The sequence below is a fragment of the Gadus morhua genome, chromosome 3 (assembly GCF_902167405.1).
Source record: "Gadus morhua chromosome 3, gadMor3.0, whole genome shotgun sequence".
Lineage (NCBI taxonomy): Eukaryota > Metazoa > Chordata > Actinopteri > Gadiformes > Gadidae > Gadus > Gadus morhua.
In genome coordinates this window covers 4,264,350-4,279,926 of record NC_044050.1, presented here as the reverse complement: position 1 = coordinate 4,279,926, position 15,577 = coordinate 4,264,350, and positions in this window count along the sequence as shown.

The following is a 15,577-nucleotide window of genomic DNA, read 5'->3' as shown; positions in this document are numbered from 1 at the left end:
TCTGATCTTCATGAGTGTTGTCAGGTGCAACCTGTCTGATCTATAGAACTCTGCTGTGATTGGCCCATATTAATAAAGCATTTGCCTTGTTTAATTATTATACAATAATAATACACTCGAGGAAGTAACAGTGACATGATTATTTGTTAAAATTGACATTTTATCTCTTTTTTTGCAAATAAATTATCCCTGTGGACTGAAAAACTCTCCTACTAGACATATTTTTGACCTGATAAAATCTGTCTGCACAAAATAGCTAATAAATCCTCACAGCAATTCTGTTTTGTATATATTATCAAAAGTAAGAAAAAGCAACAAGAACAAAAAACATATGAATTGTACGGGGAACAAATGTGTCTCATTTGACAATATATGTAGGAGAGAACATTCAGAGGTTTAAGATGCACATTTTTTCTAGCTGAGATCAGTCCATAGGATTAATTGAAGAACCAATAATCAGAACACAGGGGTGATGTGATCCTTTACCGAAAGCGCAACGGTGCAATAAGGATCCAGATAGATTACTTGAAAAAGTGATTGCATGGCAAAAGGAAATTATAAAGCAGCCAGTGAACTGATGAAAATGTTGTCCACCGCTATTTAGCACAGGAACCAACTATGCGTATGAACAAATAAAAGTATGATATGCAATGAACTTGCATGTGATTAAGCGACAGAATAACCATTTACACCGTTAAAAAAAAAATCCCTTATGACTGATAGACTGAAACATCTTTGCTATTACTCTTGACAATCGTGGAAACACATTTTTTATACATAGTGAATATGCAGAGAAAGGTCATTTTTGTATCTGTAATATGATGAATTACTAGTGTAATTCGTAATTCACTAGAGTAAGCGTAGGTCGAACTGGGAGGAAGTTCATTCATCTCTCTGGGTCTGGTTTCCTTTCGGGGTTACAGTGGGCGGGTTCCCCACCAGACGGGACACGGGGCGACGCGGTGCGCAGAGGAACGGACAACACAGGAAGCTCAGTGGTTCTCCTGCGTTTGGTATAAAGGGGGGCAGTGGATGGCACTGAGAGGCAGGCCAGGGTTCGAGCAGCGCTGGAAGCTATAGCATATTGGCGCCTGTGAGACTGCTCTCATTGAAAATAACCCTTTAGAATCGAGAGGACGTTTTATGGCGTGCATTGTGCGACCCAGTTTATGGTTTGTGTGGTTCTGTAATTAATGGGGAGTGTGTGTTCGGGATGCAAAGATGTGCCCTCCCATTTGTTAGGTTAATCCCAGAGATTAGCAGCAGTTAATGCAAATATCTGCGGACCCGTTGAAATCAAAATCTTTATTTTTATTTGGCTTTCATGCACCAACTGTTTTACATTTATTATTATCCACAATGTCATGGGAACACTGGTCCAGTATATGTACAAGCTCTTGTTTATTATATTATTTATTTTATTCTGGAGAATGAAGAGGGGACATGCATACTTTGCTTTAAACAGTGATACCAGGTTGACACACATTTCTGTCAAGTCTATAAATGTAAGTGCCCAACGGTACAGTAGAGTAAATTAATATTGTAAATTATTTAGATGTCGATTCCATCACTTGATGAAGAATGAAGAATAGGCCCTTTTCACAGCAGGGGAAGCACAGGTGCATGGATCGTGAACGTTAATTAAGGCTGACCGGTTGAACATCGATGCTGGAGCTGAGATAGACCCAGGCATGAATACATCCAGGGACAGATCTGAATAGGTGCCATTCCAACTTATAGTTTACACTATAAACCAGTAAACTTGGTAATAAATTAATAAATCTAAATCAACGCGTCAAGGTGATAACAGAGAGATCCCTGAAAGAGGTTTTTGCTGCGCATTTCTAAGACTCTTCTGCACGACTAAAGAATACTGCATCATTTGCATGCAAGTGATACACAGGCTCAACATAAAAACAATGGATAAGTAGTTTTAATACTGCTCCATCAAGCTCAATAAAGGCCCTGCCCAGCTCAGGGGTCCATGGCAGCACTGCCCTCCCATAAGGATCACTGAGTGTGTCTGCCAGGGGTCCCCCTCAACACAATGCCAAAAGTAATCATATTTGCTTGCCACATGAATTCTGTCCACTCCGTAGGGCATTTCCTCTTTCAAAAGGGTTAGAGTTTCCAGACCGGTCACTCGCCGACCTGAGCTTCCCTTAAACTGGAAACTCATTTCCTGCCTCTGTGGGATTTCTTTGTCCTTTCCCCCTCCCCAATGGTTCAAAGCAGCACAATAAAGCAGAGCCCTTTCTAATAACAGACCAAAGGCTGAAACAAGGAACAGGGAGGGAAGGAAGCCCAACCAGCAGCAGTGTGATGAACAACCATTGCAATCATTGCACACCTCATCCAACTAAAAATGGCAGGAGTGGTTTGACTTGGCGTGTGAGATCATTTAAATAAACCCACACATCTACGTAAAGCCCCCAACAGGTCTGGCCTGGCATGGGAAGACAAAGGAGAGTGAAATATAGTAGAAGATGTGTTCTTTTACCTGGAAACAACTGAATGAGAGACGAGACACAAGAGGAGGAGAGAGATCAGAGATAAGGAATAGGACATGATCAGGGAGAGATGGAGGGACTGCATCTTAATGTACTGGTTTGCACACATAGGTGTTCAACAGCAGCTATTGTGGCAGAATCCAGAATGACGTGCAAAAACATGGAGATGATGGGGCAGAGAGGAACAGAAGGAGACAAAGAGTGGAAGAGAAAAAATGATGAAAGTTAGAAACTGTGTGTGTTATTGTACTGTTGTACCTTCTGTGTGCGGGAGCTTTGTGCCAAGTCGTCCCTGCAAAGGCAGTATCACACACACACACACACACACACACACACACACACACACACACACACACACACACACACTGATGGGGAATAGGTGTATTACAAGATGTTTAGACTGTAGTAGGAGCAGATGTTTATTAATGACAGGCACAGGAGGGGGCCAGCAGCACATACTGGCAACGCCTGCTATGTTACACTCTCTCTCGACCTGACTAGAGCCCACATGCTCTCCAGCACGCACGCACGCACGCACGCACACACACACACACACACACACACACACACACACACACACACACACACACACACACACACACACACACACACACACACACACACACACACACACACACACACACAAATAGCGCAGTGGTCACATGCAAATTAAAAAAACAAAAAACATTGTGTTGAAAATAGGGAAACAAAATTTTTATCTGGCCAATTATAGTGGCCTGGAAGGCCACTGTAAATAACATTATTTACTTTATTTTAAAATATGTTAATATTATTGTGACGTGTGCAAACTTAATTCAATGCTTTTTAATTATATCACATGAATGTCCTTCACCAAAAACAAAAAAATACAATTACTCTTTCAATTGTTCGTTCTCCAAGTACCACCCGGTTTGAGTTAATGTCGTTGTGGTTGGGTTTACTTTTGTGTTTTCGTAGCCGGGTGCGGCTCTTTGAATGGGGGGATGCGTACTTTTCACAGGAATAAAATCTGTTATGTTTTGCCAAAGAGCACTTTTTCTTTGCTGTGATATCGACCAATCAGCAGCACACTGAACATATGACTTAATCTATCCTCTTCCTGCGTATTTACAATGTGGAGATCAAATGCAACAAGTTCTGCATTTTACTTGTCTTGCACAGGGATTGATGGATCCTGGACTGTCCAGAAGGCAGTAAACACATAGGGCATTGGGTAATTATTAAGCTGCTATTTAACTTCAACCCGCCCGGGGGGATGCTGAAAACGCTGAGTTGCACCAGACGCCACATCCACTCCCCGCTCCACGCGCCCCAAACCGTCCCTCTGCACATCCAGGACAATCAACGCACCAGCAGTGATGTCATGGCTTCTGAGTGAGAGTGGTGAGCGGAGGCCGGCGGCGGCCATCAGGGATCAGGGCGATGGGTTTGATTGGAAGGAGCTGTCAGACGCAGTGCGCCCGCTGTCTGTGGAGCCCCTTACATTGATTATTATGGCAGGGTTTCCCAGACAAATTAAAAAGTTGACGGAGCTCTCATTAGAGGCGACGCTGATGTCTCCGTTGGAGCGAGGCAGGAGGCGGAGCTACTGCATGTACGTTCCTGATTTTGATTCTAACGAAATACAGTCTGTGTTTACGTGCACAAACGGTCTGGTTTTTGGTTTTGATTAGAGGCTTCCAACGCACGGTCGATACATCTGGCTCACTGGGTGATAGCGACAATAGCATTTGATTGGAAGGTTTCTAACGATTGTTAGTGAGAGTAAATATAAGCTGACGTCGAGTCATTGAACAGCTGTTTGATGTGACCTGAGCTACTGCAAAGTTAAATTATTCCGATTTAAATTAGAGCTCTAAAAGATTGTTATAAACAAGCTTGCCCTAACACCTGGCAATGATGATGACTGGGAGAGTGTATACCATCCGTTTCCAGAAGCGTAATGACTGTCAAAACACATAATTAAGTAAGAAGAACTAAACTTGACAAAAGCCAGCTTTGACCATAAGCTAAGCAATGTGGTCTGCATTGCATATGAAATCAAAAATGGATCCAATAATTAGTCATGTTTCATCCGGCTAATGAAAAGACTTGTGGTTATATTTTTCATTTTGCTTTGCTCCCATTATTTAATATATTTTTTTATTCATTGAAATTGTAAGATTGTAAAATGTGATCCACTATTATGACTGTGACAATGTCTATGTGTATGTGTGTGCACATGACAGAGGGTTGCGTGTGCGTGCGTGCGTGCGTCCGTGTGTGTGTGTGTGTGTGTGTGTGTGTGTGTGTGTGTGTGTGTGTGTGTGTGTGTGTGTGTGTGTGTGTGTGTGTGTGTGTGTGTGTGTGTGTGTGTGGGTGGGTGCACGCCAGAGTGTGTATGTGTGTGAGTGTGTGTGTGTGTGTGTGCATGCGTGTACGTGCATGTGTGTGTGTGTGTGTGTGTGTGTGTGTGTGTGTGTGTGTGTGTGTGTGTGTGTGTGTGTGTGTGTGTGTGTGTGTGTGTGTGGGTGTGTGTGTGTGCACGCCAGTGTGTCTGTACGTGTGTGTGTGCTCACCTCCTGTGGGGTTTCACTTATCCGCAATACTGTGAGCAGTCTCTCCAAGCTCCTGCAGCGGAGGCTGGATACAGGTGGTGGCACCGCCTCCCCCTCTGCAGATAAAGAAGATAAACAGGGAGTGTGTGAGGGTGGAGGTGCAGAGAGAGACCCAGAGTGCAGTTGAGTGAGAGGTTGTAAAAAGGGAGGAGGAGAGAGAGGGTAGAGAGGTTATTTTGAGGTGACAATTTGACAAGACGGACCACAACACTGAAGTGCCATCAAAGTCTTGTCCACTCTACGCTAGGTGTATGTGTGTGGGTGGGTGTCTTTGTGTTTGTTTGTGTGTGTGTGTGTGTGTGTGTGTGTGTGTGTGTGTGTGTGTGTGTGTGTGTGTGTGTGTGTGTGTGTGTGTGTGTGTGTGGACTCTTAAAAAAACACTCCATTAGGGAGCTTAAGAAACACTCAGTGAGAGAGCAGCAGGAGCAGGGCACCGGGTAAGGGTGGATGCCTGGAACCAGGAATAGACACAACACGATAGAACAGAATAAGGTTAAGGTAGACACACTTAGTACCAGAAAACATCACAAAACACGGCATGGTTATTACCTCTTGTATTAATAGTAATACCTAATATTGGCAATGCCAAGATAATCCTTTGCCTAATTGATTTACTTTTTAAAGGAAGTAAAGTCCTTCAATCACTGCTAATGTTTGTTTTGCAGGGAGCAGCTTTAAGTCTAGTGGCTAAGAAATAATAGCTTGTTCTCTATATTTTCAAATGTGGGTTAAGTGCTAGTCAGTTTAGTGTGCTCTTTGCTTTGCTCCACACATTTTTTCAGGGCAGCCACAAAATCCGTTTGTTCATTGAAAAGGTCAGTCCCAGGTTCAGAGGAGTCCATTGACGACTATATCAGTGAATTTGTTTCAAGTATATAAAGGCGATCCAATACCATGAACATGCACTACTTTTGCAATTTACCAATTCCACTCATTTTGTGGCATTGTAAATGACCGAGCTGTGATCCAGTTTATGTATTTACAATTTGAGAGGGTTGAATCCAATCTCCAGAAAGCCATCAGTGCTGTCAGCAGAATATGTTGTGAGACAAATGGCATTGATGTCTTTCTCCTGCAAGTTTTTGGAATTTCAGGTGAAGATTACGTACAACTTAATTGCATATCTTGAGGGACTGTCAATAGGGCCTGTTCTCCCATGATTTACAATGAAATGAGTTGTAGATCATTATCATAGTGTGAGTGTCATTGCTTCAGTCATAGAAAAAAAAAAGAAGCAAAAACAACTAAATTCATATTTAAATCAATTTAGTTTTTGAACCCCTTCTATTAAGTTATTGTAATGTTGTGAGTGATAATATTGCATTATTGTTAAATCCACTGCTGTTTATGTATAACAGCTGCTGCTTGGAGGGAAACAATTTATTGAAAGGGATCTAGAAGGTAAAGGATCTCTACATTAGAAAGTAAAATACAGCTGCAGCTGTCTGACACAATGAGAGAGAAATACAGAGGCAGTGAAGTGGTAGAGGCACGCGGACAGAGGTATACCCATGTAGAGAGACAGGGAGACGGTTTGGATTATGGATTTCTATCAGAAAAAAAAAAAGAAATATTACTGAAGCCCATCTGTGTGGATAGCTGAGTTGAAACACAAATCATCAATCATCAGCACCTACTGGAGACTGGATCACCCTTCTATGCATCATCCTAATCACTAAGAGATACCAGTACAGCTACCCATACTCAAACCTCTCTCTCTCTCTCTCTCTCTCTCTCTCTCTCTCTCTCTCTCTCTCTCTCTCTCTCTCTCTCTCTCTCTCTCTCTCTCTCTCTCTCTCTCTCTCTCTCTCTATATATATATATATATATATATATATATATATATATATATGTACATAGATGTATATATAGTATATTGCTGTATCTTAACTTTTCTTCAATCTCCTGTACAGTTTCAGGTACAGTTTATTAAATCATTGATTGATTGTGGATGGACATCATAACTCCTTGCACAAATTAAACAAAGACAGCCCACAAGAGAGCGCCTCGTCTGATCCTGTCATATCACTACAACTGTCTCAATGGCCATGAGTTTTCTTTCTGTCAGGAATCACTCGTATCATAGATTTTATAATTTATTGATTGAAATGGTGATACCATTCCGTTTGGCGGTATGGCGCCACTCTTTCCTGGTGCTCCCTGCTGTAGGATTTAAAGCATGACATACAGATGTCAGATACAGAAAATCAACAGCACACCAACGTTTGACACAGGGAGCACTATACAATCCCCCATGGTGTAGATCAGATAGCTCAACACATTGTGTAGGTTCTATGCACTACAGAGCAGAACCAAGGCAGGTGGAGGCACCACCACATGAGAGGGTGGTGGTGGGCGGACTTCCGATCAGCACACTTATGTCGCAGAGGGAGTGTGTGAAATAGAAGGTCTTCAATTGACCACCTATCATTGTTCCTGCGTTTGATGTACCATGTTATCCATCAGCTGATAGGGGTGCATGCCTAGAGCATCCCGTCAGAACCAGCTACGCCCGTTAAAGGTCCTGCTCACTGGCTGTTTTTCATTCTTAATTGAGTAAAATACTATTCAGGGCGTCTCCATAAGCCTCCGTGCACAATATAAACCCTCTAGATGGAATAGATCATCCTTTTCTCTGGTATGAAAATGTTAGCAGATGAATTGAAAGGCTGGCTGGGCGTGTCAGTTGGGCTCCATTTAGCTCAGGGTTACAGCGAGTGGAGCTGACAGTAGAACTCAGGTCTGGTTCTTAGTAGAAGAAAAACAACACTGTATTCACCATTAAAGCTAAATATAATTGAGGCGGCATCAAATTATCAAAGATTGCTTGATCCTAATGATAGATATGTTATAAAAATAGCGATAAAAATGCCCCTTATTTTCATTCTACATTCAGGACACCATATTGCAAAATGTTAACTGGTTTTATTTGTTTAATAACCTTCTTTAAACAGCAGCAATGGCTTTTGCTTGATGATCCCCATTGGTTAATATGGATATGTGCATACTAATGTGGACATTCAGTAAAGTCTAAAAATCCAACTCTGTGTTTTAGGAGAGGAGAACACAAAACAAGTTTGTATCAGAGTTATTATCTAAAAACCCAATCGTCATGTTTCTGAAGGTACCTCACCTCAGAATGTACAACGATAGAAGAAACCCGTGTTTATGTGCATTTTTCTAGCATGGAGCATTACTGGAGTAAGGCCAACACACAAAAATACAAGTTCTGAAGCTATGGTGAGGGAAGAATAGCTTAGGTTGAAGTCAAATAACTTTAATGACCATAAACCATGTAACCCTTTTAAAATTATAACAATAACTGAAACAATCATTTAATTTCTGATGTCAATGTATGTTTTTAGGCTAACATCTTAATTTTAAATACAGATTTGTCTGAACTTTCTGAGTAATTGATAGGCTGAGACTTTATTTTACAGCCTGTTAATTCTGGAAATTGCATTCATCCAAACAGTCCATGCGTTGTTAGTTATTAAGAAGGATTTAACCAGTAATTCAACCTGTAAAATAACTGCTGGAGGCACGATGTGAGTGTTGTAAAGAGATAGAGCAGAAAAGAGATGCAATATTTAAACTAAACAACCAAAGGAACGATTCTCCAACATTGAGAAGTGCTGCAGTCACAAACATGTGCTTGACAGGCAAAGATGGATTCACCAAACCAATCAGAGAAGAGATGATTGGTCCGGAGCGAGTGTTCTAAAATCAAAATAGTCAAATACAAAAGCAGGCACAATCAACTGTACACGGAGGTTCTCACTGCTCATATCACTCACTAATAGCTGACCCACTCACCTACAGATTATCAGGCAACTGATCAGATTTCTCAAATACTTGCTGTATACTTGCAGCTGTAGAGCAAGTTTCATATATTATATATATATATATTTGATCGCTTTACTTGCAAATCAAAAATTGGTCATTTCCACTGTCCAGTTTCTCCTTTGAAAAGTAATATGCTAAGGATTGGTTGTAGGATCAATCTCTAGCACCTATATTGGTGTGCACCTAAGGAGCTGTAGTCACTGAGTCTTCACCAACACTCTCACCATGTCCTTCTCCCAGTGTTTCCCCTCTCCCCCTGCCCCCGGTCGTCTGTCCATCTCCCAGCCGTTCAGTGACTCTCACACCCTGTCCAACACATGAGATGCCACAGGAAACGTAACGTGGGGGACCGTCCCGCTCCTGAAACACCCTGGTTCAGATCTGAATCACAGCCTTGGAAGCATCACTGCCTTAATCACTGCCTTAATAATGGAAACCATTTACGAAGGAAATATCCATTCACATGTGTGCATTTGTGTGTTCACGCACGCACACACACACACACACACACACACACACACACACACACACACACACACACACACACACACACACACACACACACACACACACACACACACACACAAACACGCACGTGGCCTTAGCTGGGTGAACCCCTTCTCTCTATTTCTACACTGGCTCACTAATACCACACATCTTCCCATTGTCTGAGACATTTTAACTGACAGGAGACCAGCCAGAGCTCTTGGCTCATTCTCCATTAGTATTGATTGTGTGTTTAGCGCTGCCGTGACATTTAAATCCACACGCTATTGACTGATCTTTATAAGCAGCTCCCTTTATATCATCTCCCTCTCTCTCTCTCTCTCTCTCTCTCTCTCTCTCTCTCTCTCTCTCTCTCTCTCTCTATCTCTCTCTCTCTCTCTGTTTAATTCTGACTTGAAACTTCACTGCGCGAGGCAATACAAAAACCTTTTGAACTGTTTCTTGGTCTTTACTTCTTCCCATCTGTCATTTGGTCTACTTCGCTCGTCTACATCCCATTTTGGTTAAACTCTCTCCTCTCTCTCTCTCTCTCTCTCTCTCTCTCTCTCTCTCTCTCTCTGTCTCTGTCTCTGTCTCTCTCCCTCTCTCTCTTTAATCTGAACTAGGCATCCTATTCCTCCATTGTTTGCTGGTTCCAAGGCCGCCTTGCTCTCTATCAATCATCCCATTTCCAACATTATGTTGTTGGCTATAAGTGCAAGTGCCTTAGGAGTATATTTTGATGCATGAATTTTAAAGACTTTAAGACCTTGTATTTTCTGACATTATCCAAATGCAGGTTGTTTTCCTCCTGGGCAGGTTAACCATCTGTTCCTTCACTAGTAACACTAGCGCTAACTTTTTTTGACAGTTATCTGAAAAATTACATTTTTAAAGGGATCTAATTTAATTAGCTTGTCCTCCCCCGCGCCGCCAACCCTGCCTACCAGGTACTTTTTCTATTTCTGAAATGACGCCAGATGTGAGCAATGAGTGGCAAACAACTTCCCATGGAGTGAGGTTGCAACTGACAAAGCGGGCTCTACCTAGACACCCACGTATAATAAGGACGGCCATTTATTATGTGGTTTGTTTTGTGCAGAGGCCTTAAGTGAAGTGTGTTTGACAGTTAGAGCGTGGCCGGAGTTGGACCATGTAACAGGACATCAAGCAACGGCAGCTGTTCTGTTCATACATAAACCAGTGCCTTTTCCTGGCTCTAAACGTTTCTGCAAGCCATTGAATAATGCTGCACACGTACACTTTCTTTATATTAGTTTATTTGTAAGTGTTAACTGTAAAATGTGTAAAAAAAATCTAAACAAATTTAGAATTGTGTATGTTCCACTTGTATTTCCTTGCATTCCAAAGCTATTGAGTATGTCTCTTTGGCCGTAGCCGCTGTTATTGATGACTCTCCGAGAACTATGAATAATGGGCCTCACAGAGTTGTGAACTGTGTTGTATGGTGTCATCTCTGACCCCCATCTAATTGAACAAGGCAGTATAAATACGCTTACATCAGGGCCGGAGGACACGGCGGCAGGCGGGGGCTGGAGGAGCAAAATAAAGCAGGCCAGTGAAAGGGAATAGAAAGGCGGAGATAGATAGCGCTGGAAGGACACGCTGTAGGACAGCGTGACAAATGGATCGCTTTGGCCTGCACTCTGTGCTTATCAATGTCCACTCCAAGGCCAACCCCTTTCTATGCCCACTGCTCTTTTCTTGATACCTCTATTTTCCTTCTCTTTTTGTCCGTCTCGTAACCTAATCTGTGGGTCTTCTTTCAGCGGCCTTTCTCTGTATTGTTATGCAGAGAGGAAACTATCCTTGGTAAATCTCTCTCACATTACATCCGACGGGAAATACGGCAATAAAGAACTAAATTAAACCATTCATGTGAAATTAATGTAAAACGATATGAAAAACACTCATAGAGTTCAGTGCTGTAATTCATGCTTATAAAAAAAATAATACATATATTACAAAATTGCTTCTTATTTCCTCGTCTTCATCTTACTTTGTCTCACTCTTTGATAATATCGCAAAGTCCTGTTTTGCCTCAATCTCCAGCAGTGAGCTGAGAAAAGAAGCAACAGGAGCTGAGAGGAGGGGAGCCTCACAGTTCACCTTGACATGGCGGTCTGAGATGAGGGGCCAAAAAATTAGCAACCAAAAAAGGCCCATTTTCATTTATGCTGCAACTGAGGGGAAACCGTAAACTCTTCTGTGATCATGATTACAAATGAGGCTTTGATTACAGGTTGGAGCAGAAATAGAGTTATAAAAGAACATTCATCTTGTACCAGGTCACATTGTGCAAAATGCATCTTCAACCAGCATTCTACCAGTGGAAATGAAACAACAGATCCTGCATACCTTATGGACGTAGTTAGTACAAGGAAAAGGTTGCTTTAGGACATTGTGGAGATAGGAGTTCAAGAGTGTGAACTTTGCATCCCATTGACCTCGTCTTCCTGACAAAGGTCCGTAGAGTCACAGGGGAGCGACATGTAGGTTAGATTTGCGGGGGTACATTTAACGTTTGACTAATTAGAAAGATACCCAGTGTATTTAAATTATTTTTTATAGAAGTAATTTAAAATGAAATGGAATGCCCTTTGGTGTGCAAAGACTAATATAATTAATTGATTGCCTACAATTGAGTGAAAGTCACATGATTTATTTAATATCAGTATTATACTGTCAACCCAATGCATGCCATTTGTTACTCAGCGCATGGCAACGTTTCCCAGGGACGGACCCGTCACTTCACCATTCTGTTATTTACCCAAATGTATTTGTTGTGAGCGCCGATAAACCAGCATAAGCGATGATCAAGCATCCCTTTATTTTTCTTGTTCATGAAAAATGGTTTATCAAACACAAACAACAGCAGGCCAGTATGATGGCATCATCCAAGGAAAACAGGAGATATCTTCAAGGGGACTCCAAACTAAAGTCGAAGTGTTCAGGAATATCTGCGTTGAAATGTCAGAATTTGGTGGTCATCAGACTGCAAAAAGGCAGAGGTTACCTCTGGAAATCTAAAATGAAGGGCCTTAGAAGAAAATTTACATCTGACAAACAAATGTAAAAAAATCTATATAATTTTTTTACAGATCGACTTCTCTATATTGCTCTTATCCATCTAATATCAGGGAGAAAAATCTGACAACCGAAAAAGACGATAACCTTTAAATTCTAAACTAGTAATTATAGGAGAGAACGGTGCGAGTTGAGAGTTGAATGTGTGACCCGCATTGCTTTGACCGACGTCATTTTAACTTGTGTAAGCGTGTGTTGGCCAGGCCACCTCTTGTGAATGAGACTCTTCGTCTGAAGGGGACATACCCGAGTCAAGAAAAGGGCTAAAGGTTTGGTTAGGTTAAATAAAATAGTATAAAAATAGTCTGTCTGAGAGAGAGCTTCATTTCCCCACAACCCTTTGAATCATATGAAATATTGATGCATCGAAGCCTCTGTGAACTCCCCCGCTAAACGCTCATCCCCACTAAAGTCAAGGGCGACCTGCTCCCAACACCGTACACTTCTATATCTTTGGTCATTATTATGCCTGCTGTGAAAAGCTAATTCTCCCTTTGATTCATAATACAGCAAGTGTACTTAAGGAAAAGGAGTTAAGCACTTAAAGATAGTCACTTAAAACTAAAGACGATGAAAGACAGGAGACACTGCAGTCTGCATTGAGGGAAAGAAGAAGGAAAGAGAAGCGATAAGTTCAGAGTGAGGAGAGAAACGGGAGACCGAGCAGGGCTGCAACACAACACAGGAGAGGAGGAAGAGGAGGAAGAGGAGGGAGGAGCACTGGAGCATGGGTAACATGTTGGCAGCAGCAGAGAGAGCGAGAGGGGGAGGGAGATGCTAGAGAGGGAGGGAGCGAGGGCAGGGTCGGGGGAGCAAAAGGCTTGTAAATGTTGGATGAGAGGAGTATACATGGCAGCGTGACTCACCAGTGCTGCCCTGCCACTTGTGAGGGCAAGTGCTTTACACACGCTCATACAGTACGCACGCACGCAGGCACGCACACACACACACACAGCAATGCTGTGACAACCCCCCCCCCCACCCATCTCCTGCTTGCTCTTTGTGAGCACGGCACAAGTCAAGCCGCTCTTTCTCCCTTTAGTTGGGCAGGTGAAATATTTATGAGTGTTCTCAGCGAAGGCTTTTTAACCTCTGCTTGACCCTGCCGCAGCATTAGCGAGCTTCTTAGAAAGACAGGCCAGCAGCGTGGGGGACAGGGGAGGCAAAGAGAGGGCTGGGTGAGGGAGAAGAGACATTTAGCAGGGCTTAATTTGGAGGATGTTGACGACAAGATGGAACGCAGAGAGAGAGAGAGAGAGAGAGAGAGAGAGAGAGAGAGAGAGAGAGAGAGAGAGAGAGAGAGAGAGAGAGAAAGAGAGAGATAGAGAGCTACAGAGAGAGAGAGGGGGATAGAGAGAGAGAGAGAAAGAGAGAGGGAGAGAGAGAGAGCTATAGCCATTGATAGAGAGAGGGAGAGCTACAGAGAACGAGAGAACGAGTGAGAGTGAAGAGAGAGAGAGAGAGAGAGAGAGGGAGAGAGAGAGAGAGAGCGAGAGTGAGAGAGAGAGAGAGTGAGAGAGAGAGAGAGAGCTACAGATAGCGAGTAAGAGAGTGAGAGAGAGAGTGTGAGAGAGAGTGAGAGAGAGAGCTACAGAGAGAGAGTCAGAGAGACAGAGAGAGCAAAAGAGAGAGTGAGAGAGAGCGAGTGAGTGAGAGAGAGAGCAAGTGAGAGAGAGCGAGAGAGAGAGCAAGTGAGAGAGAGAGAGAGAGAGAGAGAGAGAGAGAGAGAGAGAGAGAGAGAGAGAGAGAGAGAGAGAGAGAGAGAAAGCAGCGAGATAAAAAAGGTGAAGATGTCAAAGAAAGGTCAGGAAGCAAAGCTTTTTGGAGGTAGTGAGTCGGATCTGAACGATAACGACAGCTCTTGTGCCATCACCTCATCTGCTACCAAACTCCCACCATTTTTCTTGCAGTGTTTCTTGTGTCTGCGATTCTCCATCTCACTTTCTCTGCCTCTCTCCATCTCTCTGTCTCCTTCTTCCCTGCATCCATCTGTTCCCAGAGATGCCATGTGTGTTTGCCTGGGTACCGTTACCAGGGGGAGGTAACCCCACTAATGAGGGAGATAATGCAGCCAGAGGAGCAGAACACTGCTGCTTGATGCTAGAATGATCAGAGTAGGGCGTCTTGCCAGAGGTAGGGCACGTGGAATAGCATGTGGCTTTATTAAAAACAAGTGTACATCTTTGAAAGATTTTAAATACAATACGAATAAAAATAGTGCTGAATAACAATGATAATATAAATATAAAGTATAATTATTTGTGGTTGGATTATTGCATTAATTTAATAATATTAATAATACATATACTTATTATTGTACTTATTGTTGTTGTTACCCTAACCCTAACAACAATAATAATTACATTATCATTTTTATAATTACATAAAATGACACGCAGTGCCTTATTCACAGTACTACTGTACTGTAATGGTGCGTTTCCACTGCAGGGTGCGGTACGGTTCGGTTCGCAAAGGTGCGATACGGATTGCGTTTCCGCCGCCAAAAGTGGGCGTGACCCGGACTGAGCCATACTCGTTTTGCCCTCGTGTTCAGTACTCCTCCGTTGGGGTACTGAGACGCCTGAAAGGGTGCCGGAAAATTCGAGCTACACACCCCCTCCGTTGATTGGTCGACAGAATCATCACTTCCGGGTGACGCGGGGATAAAAACAAACGAACACTAGCCTCGAGGTATTATTCTTTACAATGAACATGTCGCGTAAAACGCTTGCTTGGGCGAACAAGGAGGTGGAGACGTTCCTCTGCAGTCTTGGGGAGGAAGACGTTGTTTACGATGTTTACGTAGCTGCCGCGGCGATCGACATCCGGCCTACCACAAAGGGTACTGTTGGCAGTGGAAACACGACCTCGGAACTGAGCTGGGCTATACCGCCCCTTCCCTACCGGACTGAGGCGAACCGAACCGTACCGCACCCTGCAGTGGAAACGCGGCATAAGTATCATAATGACTACAGTAACATGCGTACCCTGAGATGAGTGTCGCACTAAAGTGTTGCTTGGGTAACCCTT